The sequence below is a fragment of the Anomaloglossus baeobatrachus genome, chromosome 3 (genome assembly GCF_048569485.1).
Source record: "Anomaloglossus baeobatrachus isolate aAnoBae1 chromosome 3, aAnoBae1.hap1, whole genome shotgun sequence".
Lineage (NCBI taxonomy): Eukaryota > Metazoa > Chordata > Amphibia > Anura > Aromobatidae > Anomaloglossus > Anomaloglossus baeobatrachus.
The window spans coordinates 380,130,495-380,157,836 of record NC_134355.1 but is presented as its reverse complement, the minus strand read 5'-3'; positions in this window follow the sequence as shown (position 1 = coordinate 380,157,836).

Genomic DNA, 27,342 nt, shown 5'->3' with positions numbered 1-27,342 from the left:
TTCAGACCAACCAGCAACGCCACAAGGGCACGGAACCCAGCGTGTTCCAACAACATCTACAAGGCATTCAGGACTTTGGTTTACCCGTTGTCGGTGTCAGAATTCCTGGACTGTGTGAGTGCATTGTGCCCCACTCCTCCCGACAGGTCCCCATCCTTCCACTACCGAGCCCCGAGATACCTTCCCCCTACCCACGGAGGGGTTAACATCACAAGCTGCCATCCCATCACTCCCGGGTGCTCTCCCAAACGCAGCAGCGGTGGTATCCCACATTACCACAACTCGTGGGTGGCGTCACAAACTTTATTGTTCACCCCAACAGAGCAAAGAACCAAAAATCACCTCGGGTATAAAAGTCTTGCAGTTTGTTTCCAGCGGGAAGCATTTCAGAGAGGGATGAGCTCAGGAAGAGTGTGTGACAGAGGAACAGAGAAGAAGAAGAGCCCAGCAGCCGACTGGAAAGGCAGTTCTGGTGTGAAGGGAAAACGTTACTCGGTTGAGCTGGCTGAAGGGAAGAAGAAGGCCTCCCCTGCAGGAGATTGGAACAGAAGAGAGACTGCACCAGAGCAAACTGAAACAGGTAGCCCGCAAGTCCCACCCCTCACACCATCCAGAAAGCCCCTGCAAATGACCCCCAAGATCCCCATACCATCCAGCAAGCCCCTGAAGACGACCCTGAAGACCCCCGCCACGCCTGTCCAGACCCCGACTTCACCTGCCAAGACCCCCAAGACTCTCGGTATGCCTGTCAAGACCCCCAAGATCCCCACCATGCCTTTCCATACCCCATTACACCTCTCAAGACCACCGCCATGCCTATCAAGACCCCAACTTTGCCTGTCAAGACCCTCAGACCAGACTACGTGGTCAAGCCGCAGACATTGCCAGTCAAGATAGCCATCCTTGGGTGACCCGACTTCCCCGGGCTGTTGCTTCCTGTCCGGCCGTGCGATGCTTGATGGGGGTGGACTGTATTGATAGGTGTTGAAGCCTAGCGTACTGTGCAATTCAGTGACCATAACCCATAGAGATGGGGCGGGTAGGGCTTGGGGACTAAGGACAGAGGCCCTGACATTTCTACACTATTTCCCACAAGAATTAGTGTGTTTAGCTCTTGTCCCTGTTAAACAGAAGCACTCATTTGCTGCAGAGACATCTACTTTAGAAATGTTATGCAAAACAGTTTCCAAGTCTCTGGGTGTGATAGAGCACTTCCACTACCTCAGCACCGAGATCTACTTTCTGCCCCACTAAGAGATTGACAATTACATGTAAATACTACCGCTCCATTACATGAGTGCTTTGTGTTATATTCTGTCATTAAATGTGAAACTTCCTTATTGCTTAGGTTTGATGCTATACTGAAAATTTATATTTGTATGCATTTAGGTAACATAATTGCTGTATGAAGATTGATGGGTGAGGGGCGAGGGCAGAATCATTTATCGCAAAGGGGCCCTCTGCAATCTGCTTCCACCCCTGTATAGCGTATGCTTCTGTTTATGAACTTATTAACCTTCCACTGTATTGTTAAATGTCATGTAGTTGACTATATTGAATTATAGAGTATTTCTCCTGTGTTAAAACTCAGCTAGTTTTAAAGTAAATCTGTCACCAAGTTTTTACTACCTCATCTGAGAGTAGCAAAAGACCCTGATTCCAACAATGTATCACTTAGTTTACTGGATGCTGTAGTTTTAACACAATCACAGTTATATGCTGTAGCACGTAGGAGAGCTCAAAGTGTTAGCTCCACCCACACCACAGATTTCTGTGTACATTTTCTATTGACAGTGAGGTGTGTATCAGAGGGTTGTGCATGGTTGGACCAGGGATCATGTGCCCTGTAGTCCGAGCAATGATAATTTCCTCGTGATAAAACCTTCATTGTTTTGAAAGAACAGCACACAGCCTAATAAGTGACACATTGCTGAAATCTGTGTCTCAACCCCTATCTCCTGCTATAATCAGACACAGCAAAAATGTGCTAACAGATTCCCTTTAAAGGTTTACCAAGACTATGGTATTTCTTTTCAGAATTTAATAAATCTTTTCTCAACAAGCTGCAAAATGGTCGTTCATGAACTAGTTATTGAAAGAATTCTGTAAAGTGTTCAAGTTAACTACATGATTTATTAAAATGTGCAATTTAAATTTAATTTTAAGTTATTTGCATGAATTTATAGTATGTCTTTTTTTGTAGCAAATCACTGAACCTTCTCGAAATGTTTCCAGACAGCAAATCTTTTTGCTCGTAGAGAGGATTTATGACTGAGGAGTTTTGTGCAGTTTGCTATCCTAATAAAAAACCTTTCCGAGACTGGACTGCTGCTTGATACTGATTGTTGGATAGAAGCTTTCTGGGTTACATGCAAAGAAACGTTCTGTCTGCACAAATATAAAGCTTGTTTAAATCTTAATGAATGGTAACCCTGCTTGGTATTCTACAGCATCACTCATGATGACACAACAATTGTCATAAGAGACACTAAACAATCATGATAATTCAATGACTCAGAGAAAGAAAATGTCACTTGCCTATTATTAGAAAATCAATCATAGCAGCAAAATAAAAAAAAAAACCACATCACATAGTCACACGTCCTAAAATGTTTATATGACGATACAAGTGTTTTCAGAATGCGTATTCAAAAGTTATATACTATGGAGATGAGCGAATATTTTAAAAGTCTAAGTTGCCATCTTTGATTAAATTAATTCCCTAGGAAATTCACTTAGGGCTGAATCATTTCATAGCAAATTGAAGGTACTCCAAAGCCTCAAATTGCCCAGAAAATGGGTGCATGAGATAGTGACTATGCTCTCTCTTAATCTGAATTCTCTTTTCCTCCTACACTATTTCTTTTTTTTTGTCACACACTAACTATACAGTATTTTCAGTGTTTTATAGTTTTTACTTCTTATCTCTATGGCTGAGCTGTAAGAAGGGATGTCCTCTCAGTACCTAAAAGCACCACAAAATGTCTGCTACATTTCCTGTTTCTGTATTTGCACAGGTTATGATAAACCCTCCTAATTGGCTGTTCTATCCCATGTGATGTGATCGCTACAAGGCGTAATTTGGAAGCCTGAGCAGCCGTTCCCAAGGTCATGTGATCCTTCGAAAATGACAGAAAATACTATTTGTAAGAAGCAATTTACAAACAGTAAAGGGTACTTTACATGCTGCGATATCGTTACCGATATCGCTAGCGAGCGTACCCGCCCCCGTCGGTTGTGCTTCACGGGCACATCGCTGTCCGTGGCGCACAACATTGCTAGGAACAGTCACACATACTTACCTGCCTAGCGACGTCGCTGTGACCGGCGAACTGCCTCCTTTCTAAGGGGGCGGTTCGTTCGGTGTCATAGCGATGTCACTAAGCGGCCGCCCAATAGAAGCGGAGAGACAGAAATGAGCGGCCATAACATCCCGCCCACCTCCTTCCTTCCTCATTGCCGGTGGTCGCAGGTAAGGAGATGTTCCTCATTCCTGCGGTGTCACACATAGTTATGTGTGCTGCCGCAGGAACAACAAACAACCTCGTTACTGCACATACAACGATTTTTGGTAAATGAACGACCTCTCCAAAACCAACGATTTTTACCTATTTTGCGATCGTTGAAGGTCGCTCATACGTGTCACACACTGCGATGTCGCTAATGACGCCGGATGTGCGTCCCAAACACCGTGACCCCGACGATAAATCGTTAGCGATGTTGCAGCGTGTAAATGGTCCTTAAGAATTTGTCTGTTTCAGTGAATTCCTAAAAATTCTACATAAACTAAATTTGCTCATCTCAAATATATACCTGACCAAATAATTTTGATATAACCAGAATGTGTTGTCACCCAACAGGGAATGTCTCACCCAAAGATGACATTTCTTTTTAGTTAGGATTTTATTAAAAACACATAGTTCATCAAAAATTCTAAATTGTTCACAACAATAAATCAGAACTGAAATTTTATTTCTCAGCCCCTTAGTGATGGAGTCAATTTTGACCTTGAAGGGGTATTCCCATCTCCAAGATCCTATCCCAATATGTAGTAGATATAATAATAATAATAATAATAATAATAATAATAATAATAATATTAGCAAATACCTCCAATTAGAAATGTAGTATAGTTCTCCTGATTCACTGTCACTTACCCCCTGTTTAGAGCATTGCAGTACCTTAGGTATCCATGGTTATGACTACTAGCCACTAATTAACTGTAACTATTGCATGGTCATAACCCTGCATATCTAAGGTCCTGCAATGCCCTGAACCTGAGGTAAGTGATATAGTGAATCAGGAGAACTTTACTACATATTTAATTGAAGGTATTTGCTGCTATTATTATTATTATTATTATTATTATTATTATTATTATTATTATTATTTTTACACCTACTAAATTTTAAGATAGGACCTTGTAGATGGGAATAACCCTTGAATGAAGAGGTAAAATTTCAGAAATCTGACCAGTGTCAATTTATGAGATTATAACTCAAGAACATCTCAACAACTCCCAGTGATTCTGAGAATTTTTTTTCGAGACATGTTTTACTTCAGGATAGTTGTAAATATAGATAATATTTTTTACATTTATATGTGGAAAAAAATTGGAAATTTGGCAAAAATGTTGAAAATGTAGAAATAGTTACATAGTTACTAAGGTTGAAAAAGACCTAGGTCCATCTAGTTCAACCTTCCTCCACCAGTTCTACATTTGGTCACTTAGTCATTTATAACCAACAATGTTGTGTGTACTGAGGAAATCATCCAGCCCTTTTTTGAAAGCTGTTATAGTATCTGCCATTACTACCTCTTGTGGTAGGGCATTCCACAGTCTGACTGCTCTAACTGTAAAGAACCCTTTCCTATTTAGCTGCCGGAATCTCTTTTCTTCCACTCGCAGTGAGTGCCCCCTGGTCCTTAGTATTGTTTTCGGAAGAAATAAGTTATGTGCCAGTCCTTTATATTGGCCACACATATATTTATACATATAAATGAGATCTCCTCTGAGACGTCTTTTTTCTAAGCTAAACATATCTAACTTTTTCAACCTGTCATCATATGGGAGGCCTTCAATTCCTTGTAGTAGTCTAGTTGCCTGCCTTTGAACTGACTCTAACTTCTGAATGTCCTTTTTAAAATGTGGAGTCCAAAACTGGACCCCATATTCCAGATGTGGCCTTACAAGTGATTTATAGAGAGGTAACAATACGTTGGGATCCCGGGATCTAATCTCTCTTTTTATACACCCTAGAATCTTGTTTGCTTTAGCAGCTGCTGCCTGACATTGAGTGCTGCTGCTCAGCTTATTTGTAATGAGAATACCCAAGTCCTTCTCCTGTTCTGTAGTCCCGAGTTTACTTCCATTTAATGTACACGCAGTTATAGGATTACTCCGTCCTAGGTGCATTACTTTACATTTATCAACATTAAATCTCATTTGCCAAGTATCTGCCCATTCTGACATCTTATCTAGATCTTTTTGTAATATTATACTATCAAGGTCAGTTTTTAATATCCTACATAGTTTGGTGTCATCAGCAAAGACTGACACTTTACTATCAATCCCATCCACAAGATCATTAATAAAGAGATTAAAAAGAATCGGTCCTAGCACAGATCCCTGCGGCACCCCACTGCTGACTATAGCCCATTTAGAGAATGTTCCATTTATGACCACTCTTTGTTTCCTATCTTTTAGCCAATTCCTTACCCAGTTGCATATAGTTTCCCCCAGTCCTTGCTTCTGGAGCTTTAGTATAAGGCTATTATGTGGTACAGTATCAAATGCCTTTGCAAAGTCCAAATAAATCACATCAGCTGCATTACCAATATCCAGGTTTGCACTTACCCCCTCATAGAACCCCAACAGGTTTGTTAGACACGACTTATCTTTCATGAATCCATGCTGTCTGTCAGTTATTATATTATTTTCTGCAACATATTTTTTGCATGTCATCCCTTAAAATGCCCTCAAAAACTTTGCATACTACTGATGTCAGGCTTACTGGACGGTAGTTGCCTGGATCTACCCTCTTACCTTTCTTAAATATCGGTACCACATCAGCAATCCTCCAATCCTGAGGCACCAACCCTGTTACAAGCGAGTCTAAAAAGATGAGATGAGAAATATTTAAACTTTTAATTTTTATGCCCTTAAACCAGAGTTATGGCACATAAAATACTTAATAAATAATGTGTCTAGTCTACATCTACTTTACATGAGTATCATTTTTAAAACATTTTTTTGTTAGGAACGTAGAAGGGTTAAAAGTTTATCAGCTATTTCTCATTTTTCCAACAAAGTTTAAAAAACAACAACATTTTTTAGGGGCCACAACACATTTGAATTGACTTTGTGACAGAAAATACCCCAAAGTGACACCATTCCAAAAACTGCACCCCTCACACTGCTTAAACCACATCAAACACATTTATTAATCCTTCAGGAACTAATGTAAAGCGGAATGACAACAAAAATTGACCTTAAAGCTATTGCTTTAGCTCCTATTTATTCACTTTTACAAGAAATGATACAACAAAATGGACCCCACACTTTGTTACCCAGTTTCTTCTGAACGCACTGCTACCTCACATGTAGTGGGAAACCTCTCTTTGGACGAATGGGACGGCTCGGACAGGAAGGAGCAATATTTGAATTTTGGAATGCAAATTTGGCTGAAATAGATTGCGTGCACCATGCTGCATTTCCCAGGCTCCTAAGATGCTTAAACATCAGAAACCTCCATAGGTCACCCTATTATGGAAACTAGACCCCTCAAGAATTTTAGTCAGGGTTATTGTATTTTGAACCCATAGGTACTACACAGAATTTGATAACATTAGGTTTTCATATTTAAAATTTTCATTATTTCATACAAATGTTGCTTTAGCACCAAATTTCTCAATTTTTCAAGAGGTAACACCAAAAAGTGGAAAGTTCCCAGAGCAGCAATACCCCACAGGTAGTCAAAAAGTTATTTTTTTTTTTGATAAACAGGAGGTCTCAGAACGGAAAGGGCAATATTTGATAGTGGAAATCAAATTTTGCCTAAACAACAGAAACCATCTCAAGTGACCCAATTTTGGAAATAGACCCATCAAGGAATTAATGTAGGGGTGTGTTGAGCATTTTGAACCCATAGTTGCTTCACAGAACGTTTTAAAATGTGGATATGACATGATAAGTTTTTTCCACTAAAATGTTATTTTAACCCAAAATTTGTAAATTTAACAATGGATAATAGGAGAAATGGGACCCCATAATTTATTAGGCAATTTTTCCTAAACACATTGATACCACATATATGGTCAAAACCTAATATTTGGGCACAAGGCAGGACTCGGAAAGAGAACAGTGCTATTTATTTTTTAGGAAATCACATTTGAACACAGTGTTGTATTTGTAGAGCCCATGAGGTGTCAAAAATGCAGAAACACCCACATGTTACCCCATTTGGTAAACAAAACCCTATAATGAATTAATCTATTTTGAACCCAGAGATGCCTCATAGAATTTTAAAACATTGTGATGTAGAGATACCACATTTTAGTGATAAAATGTTTTTTTCATTATTGGCTGCAAATTTGTTAGTTACACAAAGGTTAAAAGGTGAAAATGGACCTCATAATTTTTTGCACAATTTCTCCTGAATGTGATAACGCCCTATACTATATGTCATCAGAAACTACTGTTTGGCCACATTGCAAGGCTGAGCAGGAAGGGACGCTATTAGGCTTTTAAAGCACAGATATTGCTAATATAGTTTGCTGCTTACTTTTGGAGAGGCTCTAAGGTGCCAGAACAACAGAAAAACCCCATAAGTGACCCCATTTTAGAAATTGCACCTCTCAATTAATTTATTTATGGCTACAGTGACTATTATGTAGCAGATATGCCACAATCTTTTTCTTGCAAATTACAAATATACCCCTTTAGTGCCCATACATTGTGCCCCCATATATTTGTTGTGCCCCATACATTATACCCAGCTACTGCTTCTTGAGACATGCAACCTGAAAATTGTTAGGAGCCCTTTCCCCATTACAATAATGCTACACATGTGGTCACTTACTGCCTTACTGCCGTATAGACATAAGGAGGCTCAGAAGGAGGGGTCCATTTAGATTTGAGAGCATAGATGTCACTGAATTTTATTTGAGGAGTGGGAGCCATATTGCTTTTCCAGAGTCTTTGTTCTAACAGTAACAGGGACCCCCTATTTTTCCGGTGAGAGATGAGTTTGTGCCAGGTAAATTAGGGATTTAATTGGTAACATTTTGGGGTACAAAACATTTTTTATCCCTAAATTTGTATTTTTTTATGTTTTGCTGCTATCCCACAGTAAAAATGCTTTTGTATAATGCATATTTTTTCCATTGCAATATTCTGAGTTGTAACGTTTTTATTTTTTTGGCAAACAGAGCTGTATTAGGGCTTATTTTTGTCGAGATGAGTTGAGCATTTCTGTTGTATCCTTTTGAGTAACAAGATTTTTTTATTGCTTTTTATTAAGATTTTTCAAATGAAGAATGAACATAAAACAGTATTTCAGTTTTTTTAATACTTTTTTTTTGTTCACTGTTCGGTAAAAGTGATAAGACCAATTTATCCTTCAGGACCGTACTGTTAAGGCTGCTTTACACGGTATGACCGATTGTGCAATTTCACAATCGATTGTACCCGCCCTCGTCATTTTTGCGTCACGGGCAAATCGCTGCCCGTGGCGCACAAAGTCGGTAACCCCCGTCACACGCACTTACCTCTCGTGCGACCTCGCTGTGGGCGGTGAACATCCACTTCCTGGAGTGGGAGGGACGTTTGGCATCACAGCGACGTCACACGGCCGCCGGCCAATAGAAGCGGAGGGGCGGAGATGAGCAGGATGTAAACATCCCGCCCACCTCCTTCCTTCCACATAGAGCCGGCGGCTGACGCGGGTCGCAGGTACGCAATGTTAATCGCTCCCGTGGTGTCACACGGAGCGACGTGTGATTCCACGGGAACGATGACCAACCGTCGCCCGATTTCAGGACCGATATTATGGAACCTAGCGACCAGTACACGACTCACGATTTGTGAGCGATACTGCGTCGCTAGGAGGTGTCACACAGACCGGCATCGCCAGCGATGCCTGATGTGCGTCACAAAAACCGTGACCCCGACGATCTATCGCACGATAGATTGTCTGGTGTAAAGCAGCCTTTAGGGCCAGGTGGACGGGCAGACCCAGGAGGTGGATCCACTGGGCCGAACACCTTACTGAAGGCAAGGGGTCCGGTAGCCGGAGCACTACAGGTAGCAGGACAGTCCGTTCAAAAGAGTGGAATGTAGAAGTCCCTGGGACCACGGAGTCACTGATGGTAGTCCGGGTGACGGAGCTCAGGTTCGGAGGCCGAGATGTTGTCAGGCAGAGTCCGGAACTGATGGAGCGAGAGGACGGATCACCACAGGTATCAGAGATGGAACGGACTGATGGGATGGCAGATAGTCAGCGTTCGGGGTTCGGGAATCGGCAGGACCGGATGGCGAGGCAGGAGCGGCTCTAGAAGAGAGATAGGTAAGTATATCACAGACACAAGGAGACCTGACTCCTAGCTTAGGAAACACGAAGAACAGGCCCCGCCCACTTGGACATTAAACCCCTTTATACCCTGTACCTGTGTGTTCAATATCCTGTCAGTGGACGCTGGCCCTTTAAGAGAGGGTCAATGACCGCGCGCGCGCCCTAATGCGCATGCGCGAGGCCCGGGTGCCAGAAGCCAGGGCAGGAAGCGGTGAATAGGAAGCAGGGGAGCCGGCCTGGAGCAGAGCTGCCGACGGGCGCCGGGAGCGGGGACCGGGCCGCCTGGGGACCGCAGGTCATGGGGGCTGGAGACTGTGGAGCGGGGGACGCCTAACAGAGGAGCCGGGGAGCGAAGCAGGGAAGCCGGGGAGCGTGGCAGGTGAGCCGGGGAGCAGGGCAGGGGACCCGGGGAGCGTGACAGTACCCCCCCCCACGCCCCCCTCCCCGCAACCGGGACAGGAAGGCACGTATCAGAGGAGTACCCACATTCTCCCGGGGTTCCCAGGACCTATCCTCAGGACCATACCCCGCCCAGTCCACCAAGAAGAACTGCCGGCCCCGTACGGTTTTCATGGCCACGATATCCCTTACCGCATAGATGTCATCATCAGCAATAGGAGGAGGAGCCGAACTGGCAGCAGCGGAGAAGGGACCAAGGACAACCGGCTTGAGCAGGGAGACGTGGAAGGAGTTGGGTATCCTCATCGTGGCCGGGAGCTGCAGCTTGTAGGAGACCTCATTTATTTTGCTGAGGACTTTAAACGGCCCGATGTAGCGAGGACCCAGCTTGTATGATGGTAGCTTCAATCGGACGTACTTGGAAGCAAGCCAGACCAGATCTCCTGGAGAGAAACACGGGGGATCCAGACGCCTCTTGTCTGCGTGTCTCTTCATCCGCAGGGAAGCACGTCCAAGGGACGTCTTGACAGAGTCCCAAATTGTTGCAAAGTCACGGGCTACAGCATCAGCAGCAGGGACATCCGAGGAAGAGGATACAGGTAATGGGACAGAAGGCTGAAGTCCGTAAACGACATGGAAGGGAGAGCTGGAGGAGGACTCACTGACGTGGTGGTTATGGGAGAATTCAGCCCAAGGAAGAAGCGTGGACCAGTCATCGTGATGGGCGTTGACGTAGTGACGTAAGAAGGAGGTCAAGATCTGATTGACTCGTTCCACTTGGCCATTCGACTGAGGATGGTAGGCTGAAGAAAAGTCCAGAGTCACTCCCAGATGTTTGCAGAGAGCCCTCCAGAAGCGGGAGGTGAACTGAGTTCCTCTGTCGGACACAATGTGTGATGGAAAGCCATGCAACCGGAAGATGTGCTGTATGTAGGCGTCAGCGAGTTCCTGGGCTGAGGGCAGTCCAGCCATAGGGACTAGTGATGAGCGAGCATGCTTGTAACTACTCGGTACTCGCACGAGTATCGCTGTACTCGGGCTGCTCGGCGGGGACCGAGTAATCTCGCGATACTCGTGCTGTACTCGTGGTCTTCATTTCTGCATGTTGGCGCTCTTTTGAGAGCCAGCCCTCATGCAGGGATTGGCTGGCAGACCACTGCAATGCCACAACCTGTTAGTTGTGGAATTGCAGTGATTGGCCGGCCTGCACAGCGTGACCGAGCCTTTATACCGGCCGGCGCGCTGTGCTCTGCTCACAGCTATCCAGACAGTCAGTGCAGGGAGAGTGTCGCTGATTCAGGGAAAGCTTTGCGGCCCTTTATAGTTAGTTCCGGAGCAGGGCTGCAAACAGTGTGACCAGAAGTCCTTCTCAGGACTATTCTAGTTGTATACAGGCAGGGTATAGCCAGGTCGGAGTACAGTAGCAGAGTCCTTCTCAGGACTATTGTTGCTATATACAGGCAGGGTATAGCCAGGTCGGAATACAGGCTAGTGACCAGAAGAGTCCTTGTCAGGACTATTGTAGCAGTATACAGGCAGGCAGGCAGGGTATATAGCCATTCCTAGTGGTGACCGTATACCAGCCTTCATCATATCTGGGGCTGGTGTACACAGTCTAAAACAGTCCAGATAGTGTCAGACTTCTCAGTAATTGTCGCTCCTAAAAACCAGTTAGGTTCTTATTGCGTCCGTGCTTGCATTTAAAAACAGCACGTGTGTGTCTGTCGGTGGCAGCGTACAGGTGCACGTTTTGCACAAACTATTATATAACGCACAAGTCTAGTGTATAATACACGTCAGTCAGCAGTGTCTGATAGTATCAGACTTCTCAGTAATTGTCGCTCCTAAAAACCAGTTAGGTTCTTATTGCGTCCGTGCTTGCATTTAAAAACAGCACGTGTGTGTCTGTCGGTGGCAGCGTACAGGTGCACGTTTTGCACAAACTATTATATAACGCACAAGTCTAGTGTATAATACACGTCAGTCAGCAGTGTCTGATAGTGTCAGACTTCTCAGTAATTGTCGCTCCTAAAAACCAGTTAGGTTCTTATTGCGTCCGTGCTTGCATTTAAAAACAGCACGTGTGTGTCTGTCGGTGGCAGCGTACAGGTGCACGTTTTGCACAAACTATTATATAACGCACAAGTCTAGTGTATAATACACGTCAGTCAGCAGTGTCTGATAGTGTCAGACTTCTCAGTAATTGTCGCTCCTAAAAAACAGTTAGGTTCTTATTGCGTCCGTGCTTGCATTTAAAAACAGCACGTGTGTGTCTGTCGGTGGCAGCGTACAGGTGCACGTTTTGCACAAACTATTATATAACGCACAAGTCTAGTGTATAATACACGTCAGTCAGCAGTGTCTGATAGTGTCAGACTTCTCAGTAATTGTCGCTCCTAAAAACCAGTTAGGTTCTTATTGCGTCCGTGCTTGCATTTAAAAACAGCACGTGTGTGTCTGTCGGTGGCAGCGTACAGGTGCACGTTTTGCACAAACTATTATATAACGCACAAGTCTAGTGTATAATACACGTCAGTCAGCAGTGTCTGATAGTGTCAGACTTCTCAGTAATTGTCGCTCCTAAAAACCAGTTAGGTTCTTATTGCGTCCGTGCTTGCATTTAAAAACAGCACGTGTGTGTCTGTCGGTGGCAGCGTACAGGTGCACGTTTTGCACAAACTATTATATAACGCACAAGTCTAGTGTATAATACACGTCAGTCAGCAGTGTCTGATAGTGTCAGACTTCTCAGTAATTGTCGCTCCTAAAAACCAGTTAGGTTCTTATTGCGTCCGTGCTTGCATTTAAAAACAGCACGTGTGTGTCTGTCGGTGGCAGCGTACAGGTGCACGTTTTGCACAAACTATTATATAACGCACAAGTCTAGTGTATAATACACGTCAGTCAACAGTGTCTGATAGTGTCAGACTTCTCAGTAATTGTCGCGCCTAAAAACCAGTTAGGTTCTTATTGCGTCCGTGCTTGCATTTAAAAACAGCACGTGTGTGTCTGTCGGTGGCAGCGTACAGGTGCACGTTTTGCACAAACTATTATATAACGCACAAGTCTAGTGTATAATACACGTCAGTCAGCAGTGTCTGATAGTGTCAGACTTCTCAGTAATTGTCGCTCCTAAAAACCAGTTAGGTTCTTATTGCGTCCGTGCTTGCATTTAAAAACAGCACGTGTGTGTCTGTCGGTGGCAGCGTACAGGTGCACGTTTTGCACAAACTATTATATAACGCACAAGTCTAGTGTATAATACACGTCAGTCAGCAGTGTCTGATAGTGTCAGACTTCTCAGTAATTGTCGCTCCTAAAAACCAGTTAGGTTCTTATTGCGTCCGTGCTTGCATTTAAAAACAGCACGTGTGTGGCAGTCGGTGGCAGCGTCAGGCTCCATATTGTCCCTGGATAGAGACGTGCATGATGGCCTGTAAACATGAAGTGCCCATTGTAAGGAAGTGGGTCTATTGTAGTATAGCCCTTAGGCAGGGCAGCCAAAAATTTGGAGGCTCCACATTGTCCCTGGATAGAGATGTGCATGAGGGCCTCAAAACATTGTTCCCATTGCAAAGGAGCGGGTCTCCTGTCGTTGTAATGCCCATTCAGAAAGAATGGGCGAAAAAATTTACCACTGGGGGTATACCTGAAACAACGGCTTAACTATTGTAACGGTCACCATGATGGCGCATGAGGAGAAGGAGGAGCAGTCCAGCGATTAGCCAAAGTCCAGAAGTGTGTTACCATGGGTGAGTGGAGGTACATGGCAAATTCCCGTTACAAACTTTAAATTCCGCTGTCATTTGCTGGTGGTGTGTGGTGAAGTCTGGCCAAATCCAACCCTTGTTCATCTTGATCAGAGTCAGCCTGTCAGCATTTACAGTTGACAGGCGGGTGCGTTTATCTGTAATGATTCCACCTGCGGCACTAAAAACACGCTCTGACAAAGCGCTAGCGGCAGGGCAGGCCAGGACTTCCAAGGCGTAGAGAGCCAATTCATGCCACGTGTCCAGCTTGGATACACATTAATTGTAAGGCACAGAGGAATGTCGGAGTACAGTTGTTTGATCTGCAAGGTACTCCTTGAGCATCTGGCCAAACTTAGGATTTCTTGTGGCACTACCCCTCACCTCAGGGGCTGTGGTATGTGAGGGGCTGAGAAAACTGTCCCACATCTTAAAGACTGTTCCCCTACCTCTGGCGGATTGGACTTGTGCCCCTCTCGGCTGTACGCCTTGGTTGTCCACTGATTCCTGACCTATGCCGCTAGTGTTTTGTGAGGGGAATGCTTTGCCTACTTCCGTGACTATGGCCCTCTGGAACTGCTGCATTTTGCCTGACCTCTCCGCCTCGGGAATAAGAGACATAAAGTTCTCCTTTTAGCGTGGGTCTAACAGTGTTACCAACCAGTAATGATTGTCGGCCAAGATGTTCTTAACGCGAGGGTCACGAGACAGGCAGCTTACCATAAAGTCAGCCATGTGTGCCAGACTCTTAACAGCCATCACTTCAGTATCCTGACCAACACGATGACTGAACATGCTGTCCTCCTACTCCTCCTCCTCATCATCTACCCTGTCCTCTGGCCAGCCACGCTGAACCGAGGATATGACTGCATGTCATATCCTCAATTTGGCCAGAGAGTTCCTCCATGTCTTCATCCTCCTCCTCGTCATAGTCCTCTACTGCACGTTGTGATGAGACGAGGCTGGGCTGTGTGTTATCACCCACACCCACTACTGTTTCTTGCTCAAACTCATCGCGCTCCGCCTGCAATGCATCATGGTTGTTTTTTGAGCAGAGACCATTTTAGAAGGCAGAGAAGCGGTATGGTGACGCTAATAATGTCGTCATCGCCGCTCACCATCTTGGTGGAGTCCTCAAAGTTTTGGCGGATGGTGCATAGGTCGGACATCCATCTCCACTCCTCAGGTGTTATGTGTGGAGTTTGACCCATTTCCCGACGGCTTAGGTGATGCAGGTACTCAACAACTGCCCTCTTCTGCTCACATATCCTGACCAACTTGTGCAGAGTTGAATTCCAACGCGTGGGGACATCACACACCAGTCTGTGTGCCGGAAGATGCAAACGGCGTCTTAAGCTGGCAAGGCCGGCTGAAGCAGTAGGTGACTTTCGAAAATGTGCAGACAGGCGGCGAACTTTTACCAGCAGATCAGACAGCTCTGAGTATGACTTTAGAAACCGCTGAACCACGAGGTTGAGCACATGGGCCACGCATGGAACATGTGTCAGCTGGCCTCGCCTCAAAGCCGCCACCAGGTTCCGGCCATTGTCACACATGACCTTTCCTGGCTTTAGGTTCAGAGTTGTGAGCCAGTGATCTGCCTGCTGTTTCAGAGCTGTCCACACCTCTTCTGCATTGTGGGGTTTGTCACCTATGCAGATTAGCTTCAGCACTGCCTGTTGCCGCTTCGCCGAGGCAGTGCTGCAGTGCTTCTGTGTCGCCCTGGACAAGCCAGGGGCCACAGAGCACAACACTTAAACACCCCACACTCCCTGCAGGCATATCATAGTCAAAACACAAAATCCTTGTTGCCTTCCCCAGGGGCTGTTGTCCACACCAGGGTGTGGAGCCAGGCGGTTGGTCTCCACCCACCGAGGAGGAGGGAAAACACAGGCAGTGAGAGTTAAGCTAAGGAAGTGGAAGGAGGAAAGTAGAAGAGAGGAGAAAAGTGACAGCAAAGAGCCTGAAGTTGGTCCGGGTGTGTGGCCCGGACAGGACAGCAAGGTTGGCAGGATGTGGTGACCGTCTGCAGTGGAGGCCGATTGGAGTCTGCCGTAAGGACCGTGGACAGGTGGTGACCCGGCCGTACCGGACCGGTATACAAAGAGAAGCCAGCACCATTGGCAGAGGACTTTCGGATCCCGGCAAGGCTTGGTGTTGCCGTGAATTTGCCAAATTCGTTAGTGAAGGGGACCTCAGGGTTTCCAAACAGCCAAGTCCAGATAGAAGGCAACCGTCCAACCGTGAAGGGGAGACACCGCCACCGCCAAGGGCAACCGTCTCCCAGGGCCAGCGCCTGTGGGCAAAAGGGGCTCCTCCGGCCCATATCCAGGTCGGGGAGCGGGTTACCGTTGGGAAACCATCACTACCAACACTTAACTTAGGTGCAGGGAGAGACAGTTATCACTAACCTGCAGGGAGGAACAACCGCAGCCGTCCGAGGGACCCGTCCATCCAGCCACTTGTTTAACCGTGAACTGTGTCATCATCATTGGGCTGAGTGAGTACCTCCGTGCCGTGCGGCACAGCGCTGCCCCTGCGACTCTGCACCTCATCAGGCCCCGCAACCCGCCTGTCATCCATCTCTACCCCATCACCAGGCCCCGGGACAACCAACCCCCCTACCCACGGAGGGGAGAAATAACAACAAAGCTGCTCCCTGTCACAGGCTCCCGGGATCCCCGTCCAGAGCAGCGGTGGTGTCCACACAATCACCACAACCGTGGGTGGCGTCACGGACAATATCCCCAAAACCCAAACCACCCCTTTTCACTCACGGGCGAGTAGCGCCGCTCGAGTCCCCGGGATCCGGCCATCGCTCGAGCCAACGAGCAGCAGCAGCCGTAGAGCAGCGTCAGCCGGACCCGAGCAGTGGGAGAGCGCACCGTCCCCTCCTCCGCCCGCGACACTTCCAGCTTGGGACTGGTGTGGAGGGTAAAGTGGATCAGGATGCGCAGGAGGAGGAGGAGGCTGAGGAGCATGACATTCCGGAGCTGTAGAGTGTGTGTGAAACCCTGACTGAGGTAGGGCCTGCAAAACTTGGTGTGTGAAGGACGTGTTCCGTCCCTCGCTCAGACTGGGTCCCAGCTTGCACAATATTAACCCAGTGTGACGTCAACGAGATGTAGCGGCCTTGCCCACATGCACTTGTCCACGTGTCTGTGGTTAGGTGGACTTTGGCTGAAACAGCGTTGTTCAGGGCACGTGTGATGTTTTGTGACACGTGGTTATGCAATGCGGGGACGGCACACCGGGAGAAATAGTGGCGGCTGTGGACCGAGTAACGTGGGACAGCTGCCACCATCAGGTCGCGGAATGCTTCTGTCTCAACCAGCCTAAAAGGCAACATTTCCAGCGCAAGCAGTCGCGAAAAGTTAGCATTTAGAAGTGTGGCATGTGGGGCGTTGGCAGTGTATTTGCACCTGCGTTCAAAGGTTTGCTGAATGGATAACTGAACGCTGCGCTGGGACAAGGACGTGCTTGATGATGGTGTTATTTCTGCGTGGGTAACTGCAGGTGCATGGCCGGAGGAGGCTTGTTCGCAGGCAGCATGGACAGGGGATTGGCTCGCATGCACAACCAGCGAAGACGTAGCAGTGACATCAGCAAGCACTGCTCCTCGACTCTGTTGTACTTCCCACAAAGTCGGGTGCTTGGCTGACATGTGCCTGATCATGCTGGTGGTGGTCAGGCTGCTAGTTTTGGTACCACTGCTGATGCTGGCATGGCAGGTGTTGCAAATGGCCTTTTTAGAATCATCTGGAGCCAACTTAAAAAACTGCCAGTGTCAGAGTTCCGGGTTTTCCAGTTTTCTTTTGAAAGAGCTTGCCCTTTGTTAACATGGAGTTTTCTGTTCTGTTGCCCTACTTCCTGTCCATCTGTTTAAAAGCCGCCCCTAAAGCTTAGTCCAGTGCCTGAGTATACTGCTTCCTGTGTGCTCCTGCCCTGCTGCTTTTGGTTCCTGATTGTTATTCGGATCCTCTTGGAAAACAACCGACACCGACTCTGGACTTCATCTGGTATCATCTAGCTGTGCCCGGACTCCGTTTGCCGTCTTTGGTCGGCACTTCTGCCCGGTTCCTTCCGTTTAATACCACTCTGGACTCACATCACGTACGGACATTTTTGGACTTACCTATTGCCCTTTTGTGTCCCGGCTGCTGCGCATTTAGGGCTTCTGGGGTGATTGCCAGACAGTCCCTGTATAGGGGTTCGCTCTTGGTGGTCTCCCTGGGGGAGTCCGGTGCGCGGTCCCGGGAATTCCCTTTCGCTCCGTCCCTGGAAGGTATTTCCTGTATTTATGTTCTACTGTGTTTTTGTTCCGTTTATGTACATATTTGCTGGTTGCATATTATAAACGTCTTGCACCAAGAACTCGTCTCTGGTTGTCATTGCCCTAACGCAATCGAAATCCTCAATACATACAATAGTATTACAGCCAGACTCGGGAAGACCTAACATTTGTTCAGGCACCTTGTGTCGTGTTGTTCCGGGGAACAGTTGCCTGACGTCTGCCTGGGGCCACCACTCTGCTTCTTACTGCCTGTTGGGATGCTACGCCTCCCTCCCCCTGTGCACTGCTGTCCTCGCTCTGCATATCCTCCTGCCAGGTTGGGTCAGTTACTGGATCATCCACCACGTCGTCTTCCTCTTCCGCACCCTGCTCCTCCTCCTGACTTCCTGACAATTGTGTCTCATCATCGTCCACCCCTTGTTGAGACACGTTGCCAACTTCGTGAGAACGTGGCTGCTCAAATATTTGGGCATCTGTACATACAATCTCGTCATGGCCCACTTCAACAGGAGCTGGCGAGAGGCCAGAATTTGTGAATGGAAACGTGAACGAACAGCTCTTCCGAGTGTCCAAGTGTGGGATCAGTAATGTCCGTGGACGTGTACTCGGCCTGGTGGTAGGAAGGAGGATCAGGTTCTGAAATGTGCGGTGCAGTATCACGGCTACTGACACTTGACCGTGTGGAAGACAGAGTGTTTGTGGTGGTGCCAATCTGACTGGAAGCATTATCCGCTATCCAACTAACAACCTGTTGACACTGGTCTTGGTTCAAGAGCGGTGTACTGCTGCGGTCCCCAAGAATTTGGGACAGGACGTGCGAGCGACTAGATGTGGCCCTTTGTTGTGGCGAAATTAGAGCTTGCACACAACCTCGGTCTCTGCCTGCACCACCATCACGTCCACTTCCTTGTTCGTTGACAACGCCCTTGCGCATTTTGCAATGCTGTGCTGATGTGTATTCACTAGACTTGTGCGTTATATCCAAGTTTTTGCAAAACTCACACAAATGCAGCGGAAAGCTGCCACCAACAGGCACACATGTGCGGTTTTTAAATGCAAGCACGGAGGCACTAAGAATCTAACAGGTCTCTATCCAGGGACAACGTGGAGCCTCCCAATTTTTGGCTGCCCTGCCTAAGGGCTATACTATAATACACCCACTTCCTGACAATGGGCACTTCAGGTTTACAGGCCCTCATGCACGTCTCTATCCAGGGACAACGTGGAGCCTCCCAATTTTTGGCTGCCCTGCCTAAGGGCTATACTACAATAGACCCACTTCCTTACAATGGGCACTTCAGGTTTACAGGCCATCATGCACGTCTCTATCCAGGGACAATGTGGAGCCTCCCAATTTTTGGCTGCCCTGCCTAAGGGCTATACTATAATACACCCACTTCCTGACAATGGGCACTTCAGGTTTACAGGCCCTCATGCACGTCTCTATCCAGGGACAACGTGGAGCCTCCCAATTTTTGGCTGCCCTGCCTAAGGGCTATACTACAATAGACCCACTTCCTTCCAATGGGCACTTCAGGTTTACAGGCCCTCATGCACGTCTCTATCCAGGGACAACGTGGAGCCTCCCAATTTTTGGCTGCCCTGCCTAAGGGCTATACTACAATAGACCCACTTCCTTACAATGGGCACTTCAGGTTTACAGGCCATCATGCACGTCTCTATCCAGGGACAATGTGGAGCCTCCCAATTTTTGGCTGCCCTGCCTAAGGGCTATACTATAATACACCCACTTCCTGACAATGGGCACTTCAGGTTTACAGGCCCTCATGCACGTCTCTATCCAGGGACAACGTGGAGCCTCCCAATTTTTGGCTGCCCTGCCTAAGGGCTATACTACAATAGACCCACTTCCTTACAATGGGCACTTCAGGTTTACAGGCCATCATGCACGTCTCTATCCAGGGACAATGTGGAGCCTCCCAATTTTTGGCTGCCCTGCCTAAGGGCTATACTATAATACACCCACTTCCTGACAATGGGCACTTCAGGTTTACAGGCCCTCATGCACGTCTCTATCCAGGGACAACGTGGAGCCTCCCAATTTTTGGCTGCCCTGCCTAAGGGCTATACTACAATAGACCCACTTCCTTCCAATGGGCACTTCAGGTTTACAGGCCCTTATGCATGTCTCTATCCAGGGACAACGTGGAGCCTCCCAATTTTTGGCTGCCCTGCCTAAGGGCTATACTACAATAGACCCACTTCCTTCCAATGGGCACTTCAGGTTTACAGGCCCTCATGCACGTCTCTATCCAGGGACAACGTGGAGCCTCCCAATTTTTGGCTGCCCTGCCTAAGGGCTATACTACAATAGACCCACTTCCTTACAATGGGCACTTCAGGTTTACAGGCCATCATGCACGTCTCTATCCAGGGACAATGTGGAGCCTCCCAATTTTTGGCTGCCCTGCCTAAGGGCTATACTACAATAGACCCACTTCCTTACAATGGGCACTTCAGGTTTACAGGCCCTCATGCACGTCTGTATGCAGGGGCATTGGTGAACCTCACAATTTTGGACTGCCCTGGCAAAGGAAAATACTACAAAGACTCACTTCCTCAAAATGGGCACATTAGACTCAAGAGGCCTTCATGTACGTCTCTTCTCAGGGACATCGGAGTGCCACACAATGTTTTCACGTAAAATCTTTCATGTATTAATCTCAAAAAGTAACATACACCAGCTCTATCTCACTATCGGGTATGTGCCCTTAACATTTCCGCCATGAAAAATCATTTTGGGGTCATTTTGGAAGGTTTTCTGGTGAGTCCGTAAAAATGGCGTAAAACGTGGACAAAATTGTTCACAGCTGTGACTTTTCAGTGATAAATGCTTCAAGGGGTCTTCCCCATGCTGTTGCCATGTCATTTGAGCACTCTTCTGAGACTTTTGTGACATTTATAGGGTTTCTCCATGCTGCCAGGGGGTCATTTCACAAAAATACTCAGGTCTCCCATAGGATAACATTGGGCTCGTTGCTCGGGCCGAGTACACGAGTATCTTGGGAGGCTCGGCCCGAGCTTCGAGCACCCGAGCTTTTTAGTACTCGCTCATCACTAATAGGGACGAAATGAGCCATTTTGGAGAACCGATCCACCACGACCCATATGACTGTGTGTCCGGAGGACAGGGGCAAGTCCGTAATAAAGTCCATTGCAATGTGTTGCCACGGAACAGAGGGTATAGGCAGAGGCAGAAGACGGCCATATGGCAGATGTTTGGGCGTCTTGTTCCTGGCACAAGAGGAGCAGGCTGAGACAAAAGAAGCGACGTCCGTGCGAAGGGATGGCCACCAGTAGTGACGTACAATTGTACTCCATGTTCTCTTCTGACCAGCATGGCCGACTGTTTTCGAGGCATGGCCCCAGTGCAACACTTTTTGCCTGTCGGTCTCAGAGACATAGGTCTTCCCGGGCGGTATCTGGGCCAGGGTGACAGGGGCCACCGGAATGATTTTACTAGGGCAGATGATGGGCTGGGATGTCTCCTCCTCCTGCTCCATGGGCATGAATGACCTGGACAAGGCATCTGCGCGTACATTCTTGTCCGCGGGTCAGAAATGGAGCTGGAAATCGAACCTGGCAAAGAACAAGGACCACCTGGCTTGCCGTGGGTTCAGTCGCTGAGCGGACTGCAGGTATTCCAGGTTCTTGTGGTCCGTGTAAATGATCACGGGGTACACTGCTCCCTCCAGAAGGTAGCGCCATTCCTCCAGGGCCAGTTTGACTGCCAATAGTTCTTGGTCACCGATGGTGTAGTTGCGTTCAGGCGCAGAGAAGCTCTTGGAAAAGAAACCGCAAGTAACCATCTTCCCGGAGGAGGACTTCTGCATGAGCACTGCTCCGGCTCCCGAGGAGGAGGCATCCACCTCCAAGGTGAACTGTCGGTTTAACTCCGGACGGTGGAGCACAGGGGAGGAAGCAAATGCCCGCTTCAGGGAGCCAAACGCGGCGTCGGCCGCAGGTGACCAGTCCTTTGGATTAGCCCCCTTCTTGGTCAAGGCGGAGAGAGGTGCAGTCAGAGCAGAAAAGTGAGGGATGAACTGACGGTAATAGTTTGCGAATCCCAGAAAGCGTTGGATTGCCTTCAGTCCAGAAGGAGGGGGCCAGTTGAGAATGGAAGAGACCTTCTCCGGATCCATCTGCAGGCCGGTATCGGAGATTACGTAACCCAGGAAGGGAAGAGAAGACTGCTCGAAGACACACTTCTCGTACTTGGCGTACAGACGATTCTCCCTCAGTCTTTGTAGCACCAGCTGCACGTTCTCTCTGTGGGTCTGGAGGTCCGGAGAAAAGACCAGGATGTCATCAAGATACACCACCACACAGACGTAGAGAAGGTCCCGGAACACGTCGTTCACCAATTCCTGAAAGACTGCTGGTGCGTTACACAGGCCGAAGGGCATCACACAGTATTCATAGTGCCCATCGCAAGTATTGAACGCGGTCTTCCATTCGTCCCCAGAGCGGATGCGGACCAGGTTGTAGGCACCCCGAAGATCCAACTTGGTAAACACACGAGCTCCTCTAAGCCGATCAAACAATTCGGGGATGAGCGGCAGGGGGTATTTATTTTTCACGGTGATTTGGTTCAATCCCCGGTAGTCAATGCATGGGCGTAGGTCGCCCTCTTTCTTCTTAACGAAGAAGAAGCCTGCTCCAGCAGGAGAGGAGGATCTCCGAATGAATCCCCTTGCCAGGTTCTCTGTGATGTAGGTAGACATGGCCCTTGTTTCGGCAGGAGACAGCGGATATATCCATCCTCGAGGTGGTGTAGTTCCCGGGAGCAGGTCGATGGCACAATCGTAAGGACGATGTGGCGGCAGTACCTCTGACTCCTTTTTATCAAAGACGTCCGCGAAGGACCAATAGGCCGAGGGCAGTCCCGGTGGGGACTCTGGAACCGGAGGTCGTCGGATGGGTTGTATAGTCTTCAGACAGTTCTCGTGGCAAGAGGAGCCCCATCGGGTGATCTCACCAGTACCCCAGCTGACTGACGGTTCGTGTGTCCGTAACCAGGGGAGTCCCAGCAGGATCTGATGAGACATGTGTGGGAGGACATAGAGAGCGATGTTCTCGGTGTGCAGGGCACCGATACGCAGTTCCACCGGCTTGGTGATCCACGAGATGGTGTCAGAGAGGGGTCTCCCATCCACAGAGGCAATCACGAGGGGTTTGTCGAGTGGAGTAACAGGCACCTGGTACTTGTCCACCGTGGCCTGCTGGATGAAATTGCCTGCTGCCCCGGAATCGAGGTACGCCTCGGCTGTGAACCGCGTCTCTCCCGTTGTCACTTGAACAGTCCACGTAACCGGGTCAGAGAGAGTCCCAGCACCTAGGGTGGCCTCTCCTACCAACCCTAGGCTTTGGAGTTTCCCGGCCTCTCTGGACAGGAGCGTAGAAGGTGTGTACCCTCTCCGCAGTAGAAGCAGAGACCCTTGGCGAGCCGTTCTGCTCGGCGTTGTTCGGACTGCCGCAAACGGTTGATCTGCATGGGCTCGTGGACGGAGACACCAGATGACGTTGACTGAAGTACGGCGGGCTTCTGCGGAGGAGAGGAATGCCGTATCGGACGTCTCTCACGGGACACCTCTTTGGATCGTTCCTGAAAGCGAAGATCCACTCGAGTCGCTAGGGCAATCAGGGCATCCAGGGTGGACGGCACGTCACGACCAGCCAGCTCATCTTTAATTCGACCCGAGAGGCCTTCCCAGAAGGCGGCGGTTAGAGCCTCATTGTTCCACCCGAGTTCCGAAGCCAAGGTGCGAAAACGGATGGCATATTGGCCCACCGTCAGAGTCCCATGACGTAGCCGGAGGAGAGATGAGGCAGACGCGGAGGCGCGTCCGGGCTCGTCAAAGGTGCCACGGAATGCCTGCAGGAACTCCTGGATGTTGGTGGTCACCGGATCCTCCTTCTCCCACAAGGGGTTCATCCAGGCCAGTGCCTCACCCTCTAGATGGGACATCATGAACGCGACCTTGGCTTGGTCGGAGGCAAACAAGTGCGGCAGCTGCTTCAAATGGAGGGAGCATTGATTTATGAATCCCCTGCAGGTCTTGGGATCTCCGGCGTACTGGGGTGGTGAGGCCAAACGAAGTCTGGAAGCATCCGAGGAGGCTGCCACGGGAGCTGCGGCCGTGGATTGTACAGTGGAAGCTCGAGATGCCGAAGATGTGACCGACGCTTGTAGCGTGTTCAGGCGGGCGTCCACAGAAGACATGAAGTTCAGCATGCGGGTCTGGGTCTCACGCTGGCGTGTGAGTTCCTCCTGCAAGGCCGCTAGTGCTTCGGCGGGATCCATGGCCTGTTCTTACTGTTAGGGCCAGGTGGACGGGCAGACCCAGGAGGTGGATCCACTGGGCCGAACACCTTACTGAAGGCAAGGGGTCCGGTAGCCGGAGCACTACAGGTAGCAGGACAGTCCGTTCAAAAGAGTGGAATGTAGAAGTCCCTGGGACCACGGAGTCACTGATGGTAGTCCGGGTGACGGAGCTCAGGTTCGGAGGCCGAGATGTTGTCAGGCAGAGTCCGGAACCGATGGAGCGAGAGGACGGATCACCACAGGGATCAGAGATGGAACGGACTGACGGGATGGCAGATAGTCAGCGTTCGGGGTTCGGGAATCGGCAGGACCAGATGGCGAGGCAGGAGCGGCTCTAGAAGAGAGATAGGTAAGTATATCACAGACACAAGGAGACCTGACTCCTAGCTTAGGAAACACGAAGAACAGGCCCTGCCCACTTGGACATTAAACCCCTTTATACCCTGTAACTGTGTGTTCAATATCCTGTCAGTGGACGCTGGCCCTTTAAGAGAGGGTCAATGACCGCGCGCGCGCCCTAATGCGCATGCGCGAGGCCCGGGTGACAGAAGCCAGGGCAGGAAGCGGTGAATAGGAAGCAGGGGAGCCGGCCTGGAGCAGAGCTGCCGACGGGCGCCCGGAGCGGGGACCGGGCCGCCTGGGGACCGCAGGTGATGGGGGCTGGAGACTGTGGAGCGGGGGACGCCTAACAGAGGAGCCGGGGAGCGAAGCAGGGAAGCCGGGGAGCGTGGCAAGTGAGCCGGGGAGCAGGGCAGGGGACCCGGGGAGCGTGACACGTACCGTTACAGCGATACCAGATTATATAGTTTTTTCCTGCTTTCCTACTTATACATAGAGATGAGCAAGTACTGTAATATTTGGAATAGCTATACTCGTAACGAGGACATTGTAATACTTGCGTATTCATTCTGAATAGCGCGTACAATGCAAGTCAACAGGAATTGCGAGTAATTTTCTGCTGGACCCAACAAAGAGGTCTGGGGGTCTGAGGAAAAGGATGAAATGGATGGGAAGTGATGAAACTGAATGGGGAGAGCCTGGAGAATATGCCTGCATGCATTTCTGACTCACATAGGGTTTCTGGGAATGAGGATGTCACAGTATTACACCACTTATAAAGCTTAAGAAACATTTTTTCCTGCATAATCAGTTGTATATAAGGCTAAATAAACTGGAGAAAACAAATATCCCTTTTAGCGTTTGTTCACATGTAGTGTTTTTGACTTTGTTTTCACTTTTACAATTGGGAGGGCCATGACATACATTTTGTAGGTCCCTCTGTCATACATAATTTCTAGTTAGCTATTCCCTAGTACTTACAAGGCCAGCTAGAACGTGCCCATTGGTATGTTGCTCATTCACCTGAGGGGCTTCAAGTGGTCCTGTAACATACATTTTGGAGAGACTGCTGTTACTTATACATTTGGGCGGTTCCTCCCTCATTGAAACGTCAGATGATGGAATACATATTCCATAGCAATTTACACTGCGCCCATTGTGGCATTGGGCTTTGTCCTCCTCTTTCTTCATGTCATTCTGCGGCCTTCAATTCAAGTTTTGAGAGGGTCAGCAGGTGTCAGAAAAGCTGAGTTTGGTGAGGGCCCTGAGGTGGCTCAGTAACATACGTTTGGGAGGGACTGCTCTTACTTATAGATTTGGGCAGTCACTCCCCCATTGAGACTCAGATGATGGAATACATATTCCAAAATGCTTTACAATGCACCCATTGTGACATTGGGCTTTACCCTCTTCCTCCACCCCCTCAAATTTCCTGGTCTAGAACATAAACATGTGTGTAAATCAGAATAGCGAGAGCAGATTTTTTTCTTGGATTGCAGACAACAAGGTTTCTTCGCATTTCTCAAGCAGTAACAAATCTTCCATGACCACACAGTGTACTGTGGATACACAGAAGGCTGGCCCATGCAATCCTCAATTTGGTCATTCTTTCTTCCCCATCATCAGTCACAGGAGACATATGAGCCCAAGCTTGGCCACTCTGAAGATCTGTTTTGTACGTATCCTTTGGTTGGCTCTGGCCTCTCACAATGCAGCATTGAAGAGGGATGTGAGAAGCTATTGTGCATTGATGAGAAAGTATTTGAGGACCTACAGCCACTTTGAGGAATATGTATAACTGTCTCCAGAGGTGGAGGCTGATGATGATGAGACACAGTTGCCATCAGGTCAGGTACAATCTCAACTTTGAAGGAGGATGAGATGGAAGACGAGGTGGTTGGTGAGGAGTCCACTGATCCGACCTGGACCGTTGACATGCATAGCCAAGACAGCTTCACAGAGGAAGATGGATATGTAGCACCAACACAGGCCCCTAGGGGTAGTGCTTTGCCCAGAGTGAGAACTGGGTCAAATGTTCTGAAGAGCACCCCCACTGTGGCCAAGGTCAGGGCAAGGGGGCGTTCAGCCGCTGTCTGTAAGTTTTTTTCTGAAAGTCCTTCAGAGAAAAACATTGTAAATTGTAACATCTGCCATATCAAATTGAGCAGAGGCCAGGGCATAGGCAACCTGAGCACCACCAGTATGCGGAACCACATGACAGCCAAGCACCCCAGTAATAATAAATATAATCTTTATTTCTATAGCGGCGCCAACATATTCCACAGCGCTTTACAATTCAGAGGATCATATACAAGCAAGTAACAGTTATAGAAAATACAATAATTATAGCACAAAAGACAACCCTGCTCATGAAAGCTTACATCTACAATGAGTTGGGGGGGACAAGGTAGAGGTACACTGATCATTTACAATAATAATCCAGCCATCTCAAAGAAATGGTGGATAGATAAAGGCTGCCTGAACCATTTAGCCAATCTTTGAGATGCTTTTGAGTGCAGTGGAATTTGGTGGAGAGTTATGTTGTGAGAAGTTGTGGAGGGACTATGTGTATTTAATTCGTTTAGGGAGTGTGATAGGCCACCCTAAAAAGATGTGTTTTAGGGAGCGTCTGAAGCTGAATAA